This window comes from Mirounga leonina, unplaced genomic scaffold (assembly GCF_011800145.1).
Source record: "Mirounga leonina isolate KUSES-001 unplaced genomic scaffold, KU_Mleo_1.0 Mir_117, whole genome shotgun sequence".
In the NCBI taxonomy this organism is placed as follows: domain Eukaryota; kingdom Metazoa; phylum Chordata; class Mammalia; order Carnivora; family Phocidae; genus Mirounga; species Mirounga leonina.
The window spans coordinates 109,251-122,789 of record NW_023270274.1 but is presented as its reverse complement, the minus strand read 5'-3'; the positions used below and the strand labels follow the sequence as shown (position 1 = coordinate 122,789).

General features: G+C 40.5%; 1 long non-coding RNA gene across 3 annotated transcripts in view; it reads right to left on the bottom strand.

The window, feature by feature from the left end:
- The window catches only part of LOC118007278, a 72,686-nt gene that overhangs the window by 19,786 nt on the left and 39,361 nt on the right, over positions 1 to 13,539 (bottom strand). Inside the window, exon 3 of one of the 3 annotated variants that reach the window (XR_004678362.1) lies at positions 370 to 526. The exons of the other annotated variants lie outside the window; for them this stretch is intronic. This is a non-coding gene — a long non-coding RNA (uncharacterized LOC118007278). The remainder of the gene's footprint in view (positions 1 to 369; positions 527 to 13,539) is intronic. 3 annotated transcript variants of the gene reach the window in all.

The window sequence follows — 13,539 nt, the reverse complement described above, 5'->3', positions numbered from 1 at the left end:
GGGGCGCGGGGGGCGCGCGCGGGGCGGCCGGAGCAGGAGCCGCGCGGCTGTTCCCGGGGCACCGTCGGAGGGACGGTAGGCCACGCGGGCGTGAGCCGCTGGAACTTGCTGGTCGAAGTATGACCTTCGCCATATTCAACGCCGTGTTCTTGACATTACTTTAGCATTTTTGGTGATAAATAAAGTTCCTATTAGTTGTTTCTGTTTTCATATTTTGTATTGTCTGTTTTAGTTACTAAATATCTACTTTTCCAATCACTGTCGATTCTTATTTTTATTTTTGAAATTTATCTTTAAGATAACTTACTCTTTTGTATAGTTAATCATCTTATGAATTTCCTATTTCTGAAATGCTTCTCTGTGACTCACCTTTGCCTTGTCACTTCTTTTTGTTTATTCTGTGTCTGACGTTCCGGCGTGGAACAGGAGTGGCCGTGCAGAGAGAGGGTCAGCGGTGGGGGCACCGCGAGCCTCTTCTGTCTGCCCACCCGGCCGCTCTTCCCACATCCCGGCAATCACGGCCAACCTGAAAGAAAAATAAAATCTCAGCATGGGAAATCGCATGCACATGCTTGCTGAACGCATCCGTTCTCTCCACCGATGCAAGCTCTCTGGACGGCTGGGTCTGAACTGGATGGCTCGCACCCTCCAATCCCAGCGGGCGAATACGAACGTACCGGCTCGTGCGGGATGCTGACCAGCTGCAGGATGCAGGATTGAAAGGCCACCAGCTCTGGGAGGTAGCTCTCACACACCAGGGCAGCTGCAGGTCCAGAACGACCAGATCTTCCTCCTCGCAAAGCAAGCTGGTGACAGACCTTTTTGTGTAAACTTTACTGTTAGCTTACTTTTTAATGTTGTGAGGGCCAAGCAAAATGTGTCTGCAAGCCAGATTTACCCCCAAAGGCACTGCTGGGCTCCATGAGAAATTACAGCATTTGCTCTTGGAGTGTCTCTTCTGCCTTGTGGAGTCCTTGGACAGTGGCTGAGCCTGAGAAAGAGGCTCCACGCCCCGGGCGATGAGGTGACAGGAATGTTACGGATCCATTGGCTCACCTTTCCTCCTGTTAGGATTCACGAAGCCACCGCTCCCATTCTTCTGCAACCAACACTGATCAAGCAGGAAGAAATGGAAGGAGAAGGAAAGAGGTAAATAGAATAAATATTTGCACCTTTCTTCAGAGTAACGCACAGAAAGGTGACAGCCAAGAAAATGCATGCTTTTTTACTTGTGGGGGACCAGACATCAGGCTGTTAAAATATTCCCTCTTGTAAGCTGGACTAACCCACACACAAGCCCCGAAACACTCATCTAGTTTCGCTTGTATCTCGTTCATAGGATTTGGTCTAAGTTGCCCGCTTCCTGTGTTTTTCCCTTGGATGAAAAGATGTGGGCAGAAGTCTACCAACTTGGATCCATGGAGACTGTAGAAGGCAGAGTGCATAAAGAATTCCAGAAAGGATGCGTGTGTCTGTCCACCTCCAGCTCTGCCCACCACCCTCTCCTCCTTCCCCGGGATCGCCTGGCATGCTGGACAAATACCATCTTTAGAGTCTACCTGGGCCTTGGTCCATAGCGGAAGGCCTGTGGGCAGGAGTAGAGAAGAGAAGGGGTAAAGGTACATCTGCTCTTCTCGTAGGGGCTGAGATGCCTGTGCGCACACCATCTGTGGGTCTGGGTTTGTAGACCCTTTGGTGAACAGTGTGGCTGAAGGGACCCAAATTCTGAGACTGCTTATTATATCTTCTTGGAATCTCACTTTTACTCAAAGATATTGGGGGCAAATTATTTTTTAGAACAAATACATCATTTATTTGTTAAAAAGGATTATAATAAATCTTAATGATGACTCTGAGTCTAATAACTATTTTTTTATTTAAATTTAATTAGGAAGATATAGTATATCCTTGGTTTCAATAATTCATCAGTTGCATATAACGCCCAGGGTTCTCACATCACGTGCCGTCCTTAATGCCCATCACCCAATTATCCCATCCCCCCCACCCATCTCACCTCCAGCAACCCTCAGTTTGTTTCCTATAGTTAAGAGTCTCTCTCATGGTTTGTCTCCCTCTCTGATAACTGAAAGGAAAGTAATCAGAGGTGGGGCAAATTACTGTGTTTGTATTTTTAAAGAGCTGTGACATTCTGAAATAAGGGATGGAATGCATACACACTTTAATGTGATACCTAAGATTTCAAGTAATCATTGTAATGTTACCCCATGCTTCACAGCACATCCTTAGACCCTGGATTCCAGGTCACATCAGTAAACTGGTGCTCAACAGTATCTTCTCTGCAACCAACAGATGCTCGTTATGCTCAATGAAGAGAAAACATGTTTTCTGGATTCCACACTTGTGTAAGAGAAAGTCCGGGGAAATCTTTCAACTCCGAGCTTTGCTCCTGCTAGCCCACACGATGCCTTCCAGGAGTACTTTACTGTCCATGGAGGCACGCTCCAGGGAACCTGTCAGAGTCACACAGAAGACCAGGTTTTTGGTTTTATTTACAGGAGGTCAGGCTCATGACAGCATGGCCTCTGCCTGAGGTCCTGCTTGTTCCATGTCTTCAGTCTTTTTTAAAATATTTTATTTTATTTTATTTTATTATGTTGATCACAATTAGTTTTTGATGTAGTGTTCCACAATTCATTGTTTTCATATAACACCCAGTGCTCCATGCAGTACGTGCCCTCCTTAATACTCATCACCAGGCTCACCCATCCCCCCACCCCCTCCCCTCTAAAACCCTCAATTTGTTTCTCGGAGTCCTTAGTCTCCCATGGTTCATTTCCCCCTCCGATTCTGCCCCCCTTCATTTTTCCCTTCTTTCTCCTAATGTCCTCCATGCTATTCCTTATGTTCCACAAATAAGTGAAACCATATGATAATTGACTTTCTCTGCTTGACTTATTTCACTTAGCATAATCTCCTCCAGTCCCATCCATGTTGATATAAAAGTTGGGTATTCATCCTTTCTGATGGCTGAGTAATATTCCATTGTGTATATGGACCACATCTTCTTTATCCATTTGTCTGTTGAAGGGCATTTGGCTCATGTCTTCAGGCTTTGCTCAGATATTGAACTCCCAGTGTTGCTCAAAATGCCAAATTAGATCTTTTCTTAACTTCTATGATTTGGCAGTTCTCCTTACATTTCTCAATCCCTCAAATATGAACATGAGCTCCAACACTAGGGGCCCATGTACTGACACCTTTATTCAGGAACACATTCAATGAAGTTTGAACATACCTTCTTTCCTGGCATAGTAGAAATAAAAAACAAGCAAGAAAATATCGCGAGCTCTGTGAGGGAGTGAAGGTGGCCCCAGGTTAGCCCCAGCCCCAGAGGAGTCACCTCTCTGCCTGGATGTCCTCGCCTGTCTGATGTCTGGAATCACCTCTCTCACCTCTGTTCTAGGACAAGCCCTGTGCAATTTAAGAGACTGCAAATCTTCTTTGGACTCATCAGGGTTTTGTCATGCCAGGCAGTGAATAAGACGCCACTGAAGACCCTGTTGGTGAATTACCTTCCCTCTCCCTCTCTCTCTCTCTGTAAACTGAGGATCCTCACTTTCTATTTGTGTCCTGTCTCCATGATTAATTAAGATGACAATCTTATTGATCAGAGCTCAGAATGAGGTTTGCTACAATGTGTATTGTATCGATGGGGCCAATAAATGCCCATTGGCCATCGATATCACAGCTGTGCTCACAGGGTTGTGCTCATCTGTTGGCATCAGCAGGTGCCAGGCACCATGCCACTAGTCAACTGGGTGACCTTGTAGAAGACTTAACCTCTTCTTCAGGTCAAGGTCGTTTTATCCGGTAGGCACAGTTGCCCCGGAACCACTCTAAGGCTAAAAAACAATGACTCCAAAATGTGAAGAGAAACTACAAAATTTAAATGAATAAATCTGTAATTATATGGCACTTTTCATGTTAAGCACACAAGCTGCAGCACAACCCATGTGTTTCATATTCAGTGGTGCTCACCGTATGATGCTCTTGTGCTGCCAGGTCTACTCTGAAGTGAGCTGAGCGCCTGGAGTCCCAGCGACTTCACGGCGGCGCTCCCCTGGGCTGGCCTTCCTCCCCATCTCTGCGGTTCTAAGTGAGCCTTTGTCTGCTCAGCTGGGAGGTCAGCCGCTCAGCCTCGGTTCTGCAGTCCCGTGGTATCTCTCCACCAGTCTGGAGCTAAGTGAGTCGCTGAGTTAATGTTCTAAGATGCTGTTGCTAATATCCGCACTGTTCCAAGGTGAATTCTACAGTAAGCAGCATCTCAGCCTACTTTCTGTAATCCCAATGTTCTATCTCTATTCTTGCTTGACCAATAGCAGTTTTCAAAACCTGGATAGGAATACAGGCAGTGTGGTATAGTAGAAACAAAATGTTTAACAGTTCCATCATGATGGAAGTTTCTCTCTTCGTTCCCTTAAGGGGAAAAGCATGGAATCATAAATTAGAATTATCAACTAAGGTAAATTAAGAATTCATTTGACAAATTACACTCTAGACTGATGAATTTCAATGAATTTTGTCCGACAAAAGCCATCATTTTAAAACTGAAACTGTGTTTCCCAGCGGATAGCAGGAATTGTACTGTGAGAAGGAATCACCTGCTTCAGTGCTCTGCAAACTCCTGACCTCAGCTCCTACAGGACAAAACTGGGATGGTTTGTACCAAACCCCCCAGAGCCTGGCAGGCAAGGAGCTCAGTACACTTCATTTAAATGATTAAGTCAGTAAAAAAGAAAGGGTCATGAATGAACAGACTCTGATGTCTGAATATGGAGGTTATAAAATGTTAATATCCTAAAAGTTAAAAAAAGAAGAAGTCTTCAGCATGTCTATGTGTCTCAACCTTGGCAAATGCATTCATCTTTCTTGATCTTTGGTTCTCTAACATTTGGCAAAGTAGCATCTGCCACATGGGGTGGTCATGGGAATTCAACAACACAACCTAAAATTGGCACCTGGTAGAGGTGAAAATACTCTCAGCTGTCTCTACTCCCCCACTGTCATTATTATATTCAATTTCTTTTAATATATCCAATAGTTTGTGTTAGGAAAGTCTAAAGTTGATTCCTCCAAAATGGCAAATTTTCTAAAGCTTTTGATTAGGAAAATAAATACAGGAGACAAACATAAGGAAAAAGATGCCAAAATGTCTGATGTCACAACATTATATATTATTACAACCCTGAAAATATGAATTATGCAAATTGTGCAATATTGAAAATATCTTTAGAATTATTGATAGTATTTGTTAGAAAGTCCTCATTTTTATTGTGGTAAATATATAACATAACAAACATTTTCACCATTTGTCTGTGTACTGTTCACGGGCATTAGCACATCCATGCTGTGGTGCAACCATCCCCACCACCCACCCCCAGAACTTTCTCACATTCTCAAACTGAAACTCTGAGTGCATTAAACCCTAACTCCCCATTCTTCCTCCTCCCAGCCCCTATTCTATTTTGCAGCCTCTACTTTACTCTCTGTCTCTATGGATTTGACTATTATAGGTACCTCAGTTAAGTGGAATTGTGTACTATGTCCTCCTGGGACTGGCTTATTTCATGGAGCATAACTTCCTCAAGGTCCATCCATGTTGTAGCAGGTGTCAGAGTTTCCTTCCTTTTAAAGACTGATATTATCCCATTGTACTTATGTACCACACGGTGTTTATCCAACTACACATTGATGAACATTTGCACTGTTTCCACATTTTAACTATTGTGAATAATGTTGCCATGAAAATGGTGTGCAAATATCTGTTTGAGTCCCTGCTTTCAGTTCTTTAGGGTGTGTACCCAGAAGTAGAATTACTGGATCATAGGATAATTCTACATCTAATTTTTTAAGGAAACTCCATGCTGTTTTCCATTTTGCATTCCCAACAATAGCACAAAGGCTTTGATTTCTCTGCATCCTTGTCAACTATTGCTATTCTCTGTTTAGTAAGAGCCATCCTAATGGGTGTGGAGGAGTATCTCATTGTGGTTTTGATTTGAATTTCTCTAAAGGTTAATATTTTTGAGAATCTTTTGATATGTTTATTGGCTATCTGTATAGCTTCTTTGGAGAAACATCTACTCAAGTCTTTTGCCCATTTTTTAATTGGTTTGTTTGGTTTTATTACTGTTGTTGAGCTGTAGCAATTCTTTCTATATCCCAGATACTAATCTATTATCAGGTATATGATTTGCGAATATTTTCTCTCACTCTGTGGGTTGTCTTTTCATCCTGTTGGTAGTGCCCTTTAATGCACAAAAGCTTTTAATTTTAATGAAGTTCAATTTATATATTTTCCTTTTTCTGCCTCTGCTTTTGGTATAATATCCAAGAAATCACTGAAAATACAATATCATGAAGCTTCCCTCTGTTTTATTCTAAGAGTTTTATAGTTATTACATTTAGGTCTCTTTGAGTTCATTTTTTATTAAATTAATTTTTGATTAATTTTGATGGATTTCTGATCCATTTTGAGTTAATGTTTGTATATGGTGTGAGGTAAGGATCCAACTTCATTCTTTTGCATGTGGATATCCAGTTTTCCCAACACAATTTGTTGAAGAGATTGTCCAGAAAGTCTTCACTTAAAAAAAAAAAAAATCTTAAAAGGAAGCATTGTTAACATTTTTCAATTTAAACACTAATTTTTATATTAAAATACAAAAATGTTTGCCATTTTTTGTGCACTTACTCTATGCCAGGTAGTATACTAAAGTCTTTGCATGCATTATCTCTAAGATTCTAAAGAGGCTGTGAGATTTATGCTTTTAACAAGTATCTCTTCTATGTCTGATATATCGGCTACTTTTCTAAGCACTGGATTTAGCAGTGAATAAAAAAAGCAAATGAAAACCGCTGGTTTCACAAAGATTAATTCTAGTGGAGGAGACATATAACAAACAAAGAAAATGTGTAGAATTACAGGTAATTGGTATGCTGAGAAAGGTAAACTAAGGAAAGGGTATAGGATTTACGGGGATAATGAAGGGCTGCAATTCAAAATACAAGGGCCAAGCCTCAAGGGGAAGATGACTTTGAGGGAAGACTGAAATTGGTTAGGAGTTGAGCCCAGGGACACAGGAGGAAGGGCATTCCACCTTCTGGCATCGCTCATGCTAAGAGCTTAGGGAGTCAATCACATCCATGGTCCTTCTGGTAACAAATCACAGACAGGGTTGGAACCCAGGTCAGCTGACCCCAAAACCTTTGCTTCTTACCACTACATCACATTAATCAGCCCATCCTCCTGTAATACTGTGAGTTGCTCAGGAAGTTGGTTAAGTCAGTGTGTTCATTGATGGCAGAGTGAAGGAATACCTTCTATTTTCTAGCAGCAAAAACAGCAGATACACTATTTCTTCTGCTTGGAGTGGCCCTTTGGCCCACTCTCCCTGAATAACCTGTATTCATCCTTCTAGTGCTGCTTCCTCAGAAAGGCCGTCCTTGACCACTCAGCCAACCGGTAAGCCCCGAAGTGCCTCTGCTAGCTCCCTGGATGTTCCCAATCACTTTTATCACAATTCACTATTATATATTGACCTCTGCCTTCTTCTTCAGCTTCTTCCTCTATCATGAGATTGTAAATGCCTAAGGAGCAGATGCCAAACTCTGACATGTTCCAACTGTATATCCAGTGCCTGCCACTGCCCCAGGGGTGCAACAGATAATCTAGAATAATTACAGATTCAATAACATGTACAGAAATACACAACAGTTAAATAAGTCAAATGAAACCCTGTTGAAATATTAAACATAGGTGTCCTATCAGGTTTTTATTCCATACAGTTGCCATACACCAAACTGTGAGCCCCACCAGGTCAGGAAGGTGCTTGTTTCTCATTTCACAGTTGCTTGCTCTATAGCACAGTGCCCGGTGAAGGTGACACTCACAATGAATGCTTAATGAAAGCAACATCAGGGACAGGGTTTAGGTAACTTATGTAAATCCTTAGAGTAGTGAGCCATGTTTCAAATTTTACTGCATCTGCTGTGAAATTCTATCTTCTCAACAATCACTCTTTTATATTTATACTGGAGATATTATGTAAAAAAGGTAATGTGTATTGTTGTAGAAAGAGGTAGAAATGAGGCTCCTTCACTAAGTGTTTGTCTCACCAACCACTGAACAGATGAAGTAGCTCACTGTAGATGAAGGTGACCTGCTGGCCCAGGAGCCAGGGAGCCTGCTCTGCCCCCCGGGGGTCGTTAAGCCTCACCTCTTTGGGTCTCAGATGTCACATCTAAAGTGTTGGAGACACTGGCTGGAGTGTTTGGAGTCTGGCTGAACATCTCAAATTTTGGATGGTCCCTAAAACTCACTCCAGCTCAAAATTTCTGATTCTAATTATACTATTCTTTAAGATTCTTGGGAATATTGTCATTTGAAATATGATGTTGGTAATGTCCCAAGCCAACAAGTATTCATGAAAGAGCCTTTCCATGTGGACCATATGGATTTAAAATCTCTTTCAAGTGCAGTATTTAGATTTTGGAACAAATACAGCATTCTTTTTTGGAACAACTAAAGCACTTTTATTATATGTGCTTTGAGCATTTGTAGGCAAAAATATATGTACCTTAAAAATGAAGTGGTCTTCAGGCCTAGTGAAGCTTTGTGGCTACATCAAGGATAAACTCAAAGACATCAGTTGTGGTATGAAATGACAGACGCCTGACATCGTCAAGGCAGGAAGAGCCACACCGCAGTACACAGTACGTGTCTAAGTTTCTCAGCCTTGGCACTACGGACATTTTGGACTGGATAGTTCTTTATCGTGGGGCCACCCTGTGCATTGTGGGATGTTAGCAGCATCCTTGGCCTCCACCTGCTAGATGCCAACACCCTCCCCTGAGGTGTGATGACCAAAATGTCAGTGCAAAAATCACCCATGGGTGGGAGCCCCTAGTGTACATGGAATGTCCGCAGGACACATGACTTTGGAAAGAAGCCCCCATTTACCCTCCCTTGAACCCACAAAAGTGAGCATAATATATGCCTGTAAGAGCAGTAAAAAGACCATTCACTGTGGCAGATGGTCAGCGAACTACTCCAGTACCTATCTCCCAGAGAACTGAACTACACCCACATGAATAAATCAACTGCAGCAGCCTATATCTAAGATTTCAATAAAGTCCAGAGATGTTAATATATTTGCCAAATGTCACACAGTTACATCTATTTGCATAATCTATGGAAATTCATATCATCTTTCTGGATTATCAAATAAACCCAGATTTTAGACTTCTAAAATTGGAAAAACTGAAGCACTTTGTCTAGACTCCTAAAATTTTAGTGGAATGCAGCAAAAGTCTTTCTCATATCCTTTGGAAATTAAAAATGTCACTGTTTCTACACACTAAAATCTCTACGCACTAAAATATTTAAAGGGTTTAAGTTCAGTCATATAAACTGAGATTTGGCAAGTAATCACATATCAGCATGCTGTGCTAAATATAAACAGAGTTTTGACAGAACCTCCTTATCTTCCTCCCCCAAGTTGTCCTGCCCCTCAGCAAGTTAAGAGGGGTGTGGAGAGACACAGTGAGCAGAAGCAGGATGGGAAATTTCAGGGGAAAATCTGAATGCAGCTACAACACCTCTCCACCATCCCCACGTATCTCCCTCCTCCCCACCAAGCCGTGAAGAGGAGACGCTGAAAATGCACAACACCCAAGGCTGAGATGGACTTACCACATAAGTCTGACTTGTGCAGAATCTTTTCTTACTGTATAATAGAGGAAGCCTGAGTAAAACAGTGTGCCCAGGCATGGCTTTAAACGACTGAGGATCCCCTCCACAAGAGAAGAAACTTGGAAACGCTTAGAAAATCTCCCCCAGATTAGGAATGCAGATGGAGTACTATCCAGAAACCGCTGCCCGTCTGTCATTCTAGGGTCTTTACAGGGCTCTCATGGCTGCCAGATGCTGCCGGCTTCCTTGTCCACACAGGCTTTCTTGGGCTCTTCAGAAGCAGCCATCTCAAGCAAAACTTTGTGCTTTCAGGAAATCGGTTGTTAAAGCGTGAGGGTAGGACTGAGTTGGCCACAGTAGTTTGACCCCAGGGAGGTACAATTGTCACAGAAAAGCTCTGTAAAAGGGCAGAGAAGAATCTTGGAAATAGTGTATGCAGGGAACTGCTAGCAAGAGTTGAATAATCATCCATAAACACACTCGGAGATGTGAAGGGAAGACTGCGCACTGCTCTAGAATATGAAGTAGAAGAAAGTCATGGGAGTGAAGTGGATATTTATGGAGAACAGAAAATAGAGGAACTTTATAAAGATCTCTGGTGATACAAAGAAAGCTTGCAGGGATTTAGAAGCACAATAGAAAAAAATATATAAGACACTTTCTTGAGCTGCAAAGCAGCAAATGTAGTCATTCCAGACCAAAAAAAAAAATTAAAAAATCAACCAATAGTGACAACAGATATAGTTGTGTGGACAACAAGAATAAAGAAAGAACTTAAGTTTTATTGAAATAGGATGAGAGCAAATTTGCCTACTCAGAAACCAAAATATAATTTTCCTCTTAAAGCTTAAATGTCAAAATATAATGGAATAAGGCCTACCAGTGTTTGAAAGAGGACACATGACTACATCATGTTTTAATCATCAAGGTGTGTTTGATCTAATAAATAGAAATAGCAGAGTTCAAAACAATCCCACTCATGAAGCCTTCTTGAAAAATCTCCCCGGAGAGTAATTCCAATCCAGCACGACAGGAATCCAAGCAAAGAGTTCAAGAATGGAAAAATACCAGTAAGTATTGAAACCAATTAAACACAGACATGTCTAAAGAAATCTGTTTACAGAAACAGACTCAGATATCAAAAATATGTTTCAATCACAAAATATAGAATGTGAAATATAGTGACGTATGTTATGGGTGGAACTGTGCACCCTTCAAATCCATAGGCTGAAGCCCTAACTGCCAACATGACTGTAACTGGAGAGGCCTTGTGGGCTTTCACGAAGGTCAAATGAGGTCACAGAGCATGTTCCTACTCCCAGAGGACTGGTGTTCTTACAAGAATAGGAAGAACCCCAAGGAAGCACTCACAGAGGGAAGACCTGGGAGGACACAGCTCACAGAAAACACAGCTCACCAAAAACCAACCTCATCCATGCCCTGATAGCCTTCCAGCCTCCAGGACCAAGAGAACATGCACGTCTATGTGCAGGCCACCAAATTCATGGTATTTTGTGAGGGCCATGGGACAGACGAGTACAATGTGCCATAAAGTGACTCCTATTTTTAAACATAGATTTTAAGAATAGGATGTTGTCAAATTGAATGTGACAACTAGGGAACACAGGCTAAAATGATTTTAATACAAATAGCCAGTAGTATAATTATACAGTCAAAAAATAGCATCTAAAATATGGGTAAATAGTGTTTTATTATTAGTTTTAAGAAGTGGAAATAAAGCAAGCATACAATTAACAATTCTGTAGAAAATAAGGACAGCAGTCTGAACAATAAAACAAAAATAAAGAATCAGAAGACAGAAATACAATGAATTATATAATTCAAATGTTAATCTTTAAAAATAAACAATAAAATAATTATTTTCTGAGAGTATTCAATAAATAAAAGAAAATGCAAAATCACAACATTAGAAACACAGTTATGAAGAGTATTTTCCATCCTAGAAACATAGACCTTATATATCATGTATTTACTAATCTAACATAATTATACATTTTGACCAGGTAGTATTTATATAAAAAATGCAAGGATAGTTTAATACTAATATATGCACTATCAGAATTCATCACACCCCTTGGTCAAGGAAAAATATTATTTCTAGAGATCATAAAACTACCTTATAATAAAATCCAGCTTCTATTTATGGGGAAAAAATCTTCCGTTTATACCAAACTTGGCTTTAAAACAAATCAGTTGCAAACAATCATCAAAAACCTTAATGTCAGACTAATACAAGAAATTCATTCTTAAAAAATGAATAAGAGAGGGTGCTGTTTTTTAAAATCAAGAATAAACAAGGATGCCCAATATTGTCACAATTATTTAGTATAAACAATAACTACAATGAAATGTATATTCTGGCCTCTAACCCAAGGTAATGACAAAAATTATCTCCAATCCTTGCACTGACCCATGAAGGTGATTTTATTTCCCGTTTAGTGGACACTTTCACAGGGACATGACTTGGGGAAAGTCACTCAGATGTGAACAGTAGAGCTGGGATTGAACTGGTCTAAGTCCACTACTTTTGACCACTTGTCATTGATTTCCTTGTTCTGGATATTCTACCTGATTCAATAAAACAAAACAAAGAAGGGGCACTTGGGTGGCTCAGTCAGTCGAGCGTCCAACTCTCGGTTTCAGCTCAGGTCATGCTCTCAGGCTCGTGAGATTGACCCCCACATCGGGCTCCACACTCAGCAGGGAGTCTGCTTGAGAGTCTCTCTCTCCCTCTCCCTCTGCCCCTCCCCAATGTTCTCTCTCAAATCAATTATTAATTAATTTAAAAAAAGACAAAACAAAGAAGAAAGAAGCAAACATGGGAAAACAGGAGACCAAATTAGTGCAGCTTGTAGGTCATGAGACCTGTAAAGCCCAAGGGAGCCTATTGGAAATTAGTAATGAAATAAGGTGATCAGACACAAGTAAATGTGAAAAATCTCAGTGCTGGTATCAAAAAATATGATGGAAAAGACTCTTTTTATAACAGCAACAAAAAATATAAAGGACCTAGGAATGCACATTCATAAATGTAGAGGACCTATATGGTAAATCTGTCATTTGTTTTTTTACTAATATTTTTTTTTAAAGATTTTATTTATTTGACACAGAGAGAGAGAGAGCTAGAGAGGGAACACAAGTAGGGGGAATAGGAGAGGGAGAAGCAGGCTCCCTGCCGAGCAAGGAACCTGATGCAGGGCTCGATCCCAGGACCCTGGGATCATGACCTGAGCCGAAGGCAGACGCTTAACGACTGAGACACCCAGGTGCCCTGGTAAATCTGTCATTTGTTGATGGTGAAAACTCTAAAAGACCTGGATAAATAAAGAGATAGGTCTCGAATTAAAACAAAATATTGGAAGGATATTAATTCTTCCCATATAACTTGACAGAATAAATCTAAACTCATTTACAGAAACAAATAGAGAAAAATTAAAAAACAAAGTACAGTAAGTTGCCATTTGTATAAATGACATTAAAATGTATTTTAAGTTTTAATAATTAATAAAGTATTACAATGGTACAGCAACTGATGAATATATAAAGAGATCGTGCTAAAAATAGACTCAAGACATATACAAATATTTTTCACATGATAAGTGTTTTCCAATAAGTAACATGAATTAAAGCATTAAGCGTAATAGAAAGACAAATGTCTAACATTATTTTATTTATTCAGGTATAATTGACATACAACATTGTATTAGTTCCAGATGGACAACATAATTATTTGATAGATGCATGTATTGCAAAATGATCCCTCCAATAAGTGTAGCTACCATCCATCACCACACAGTTATAGA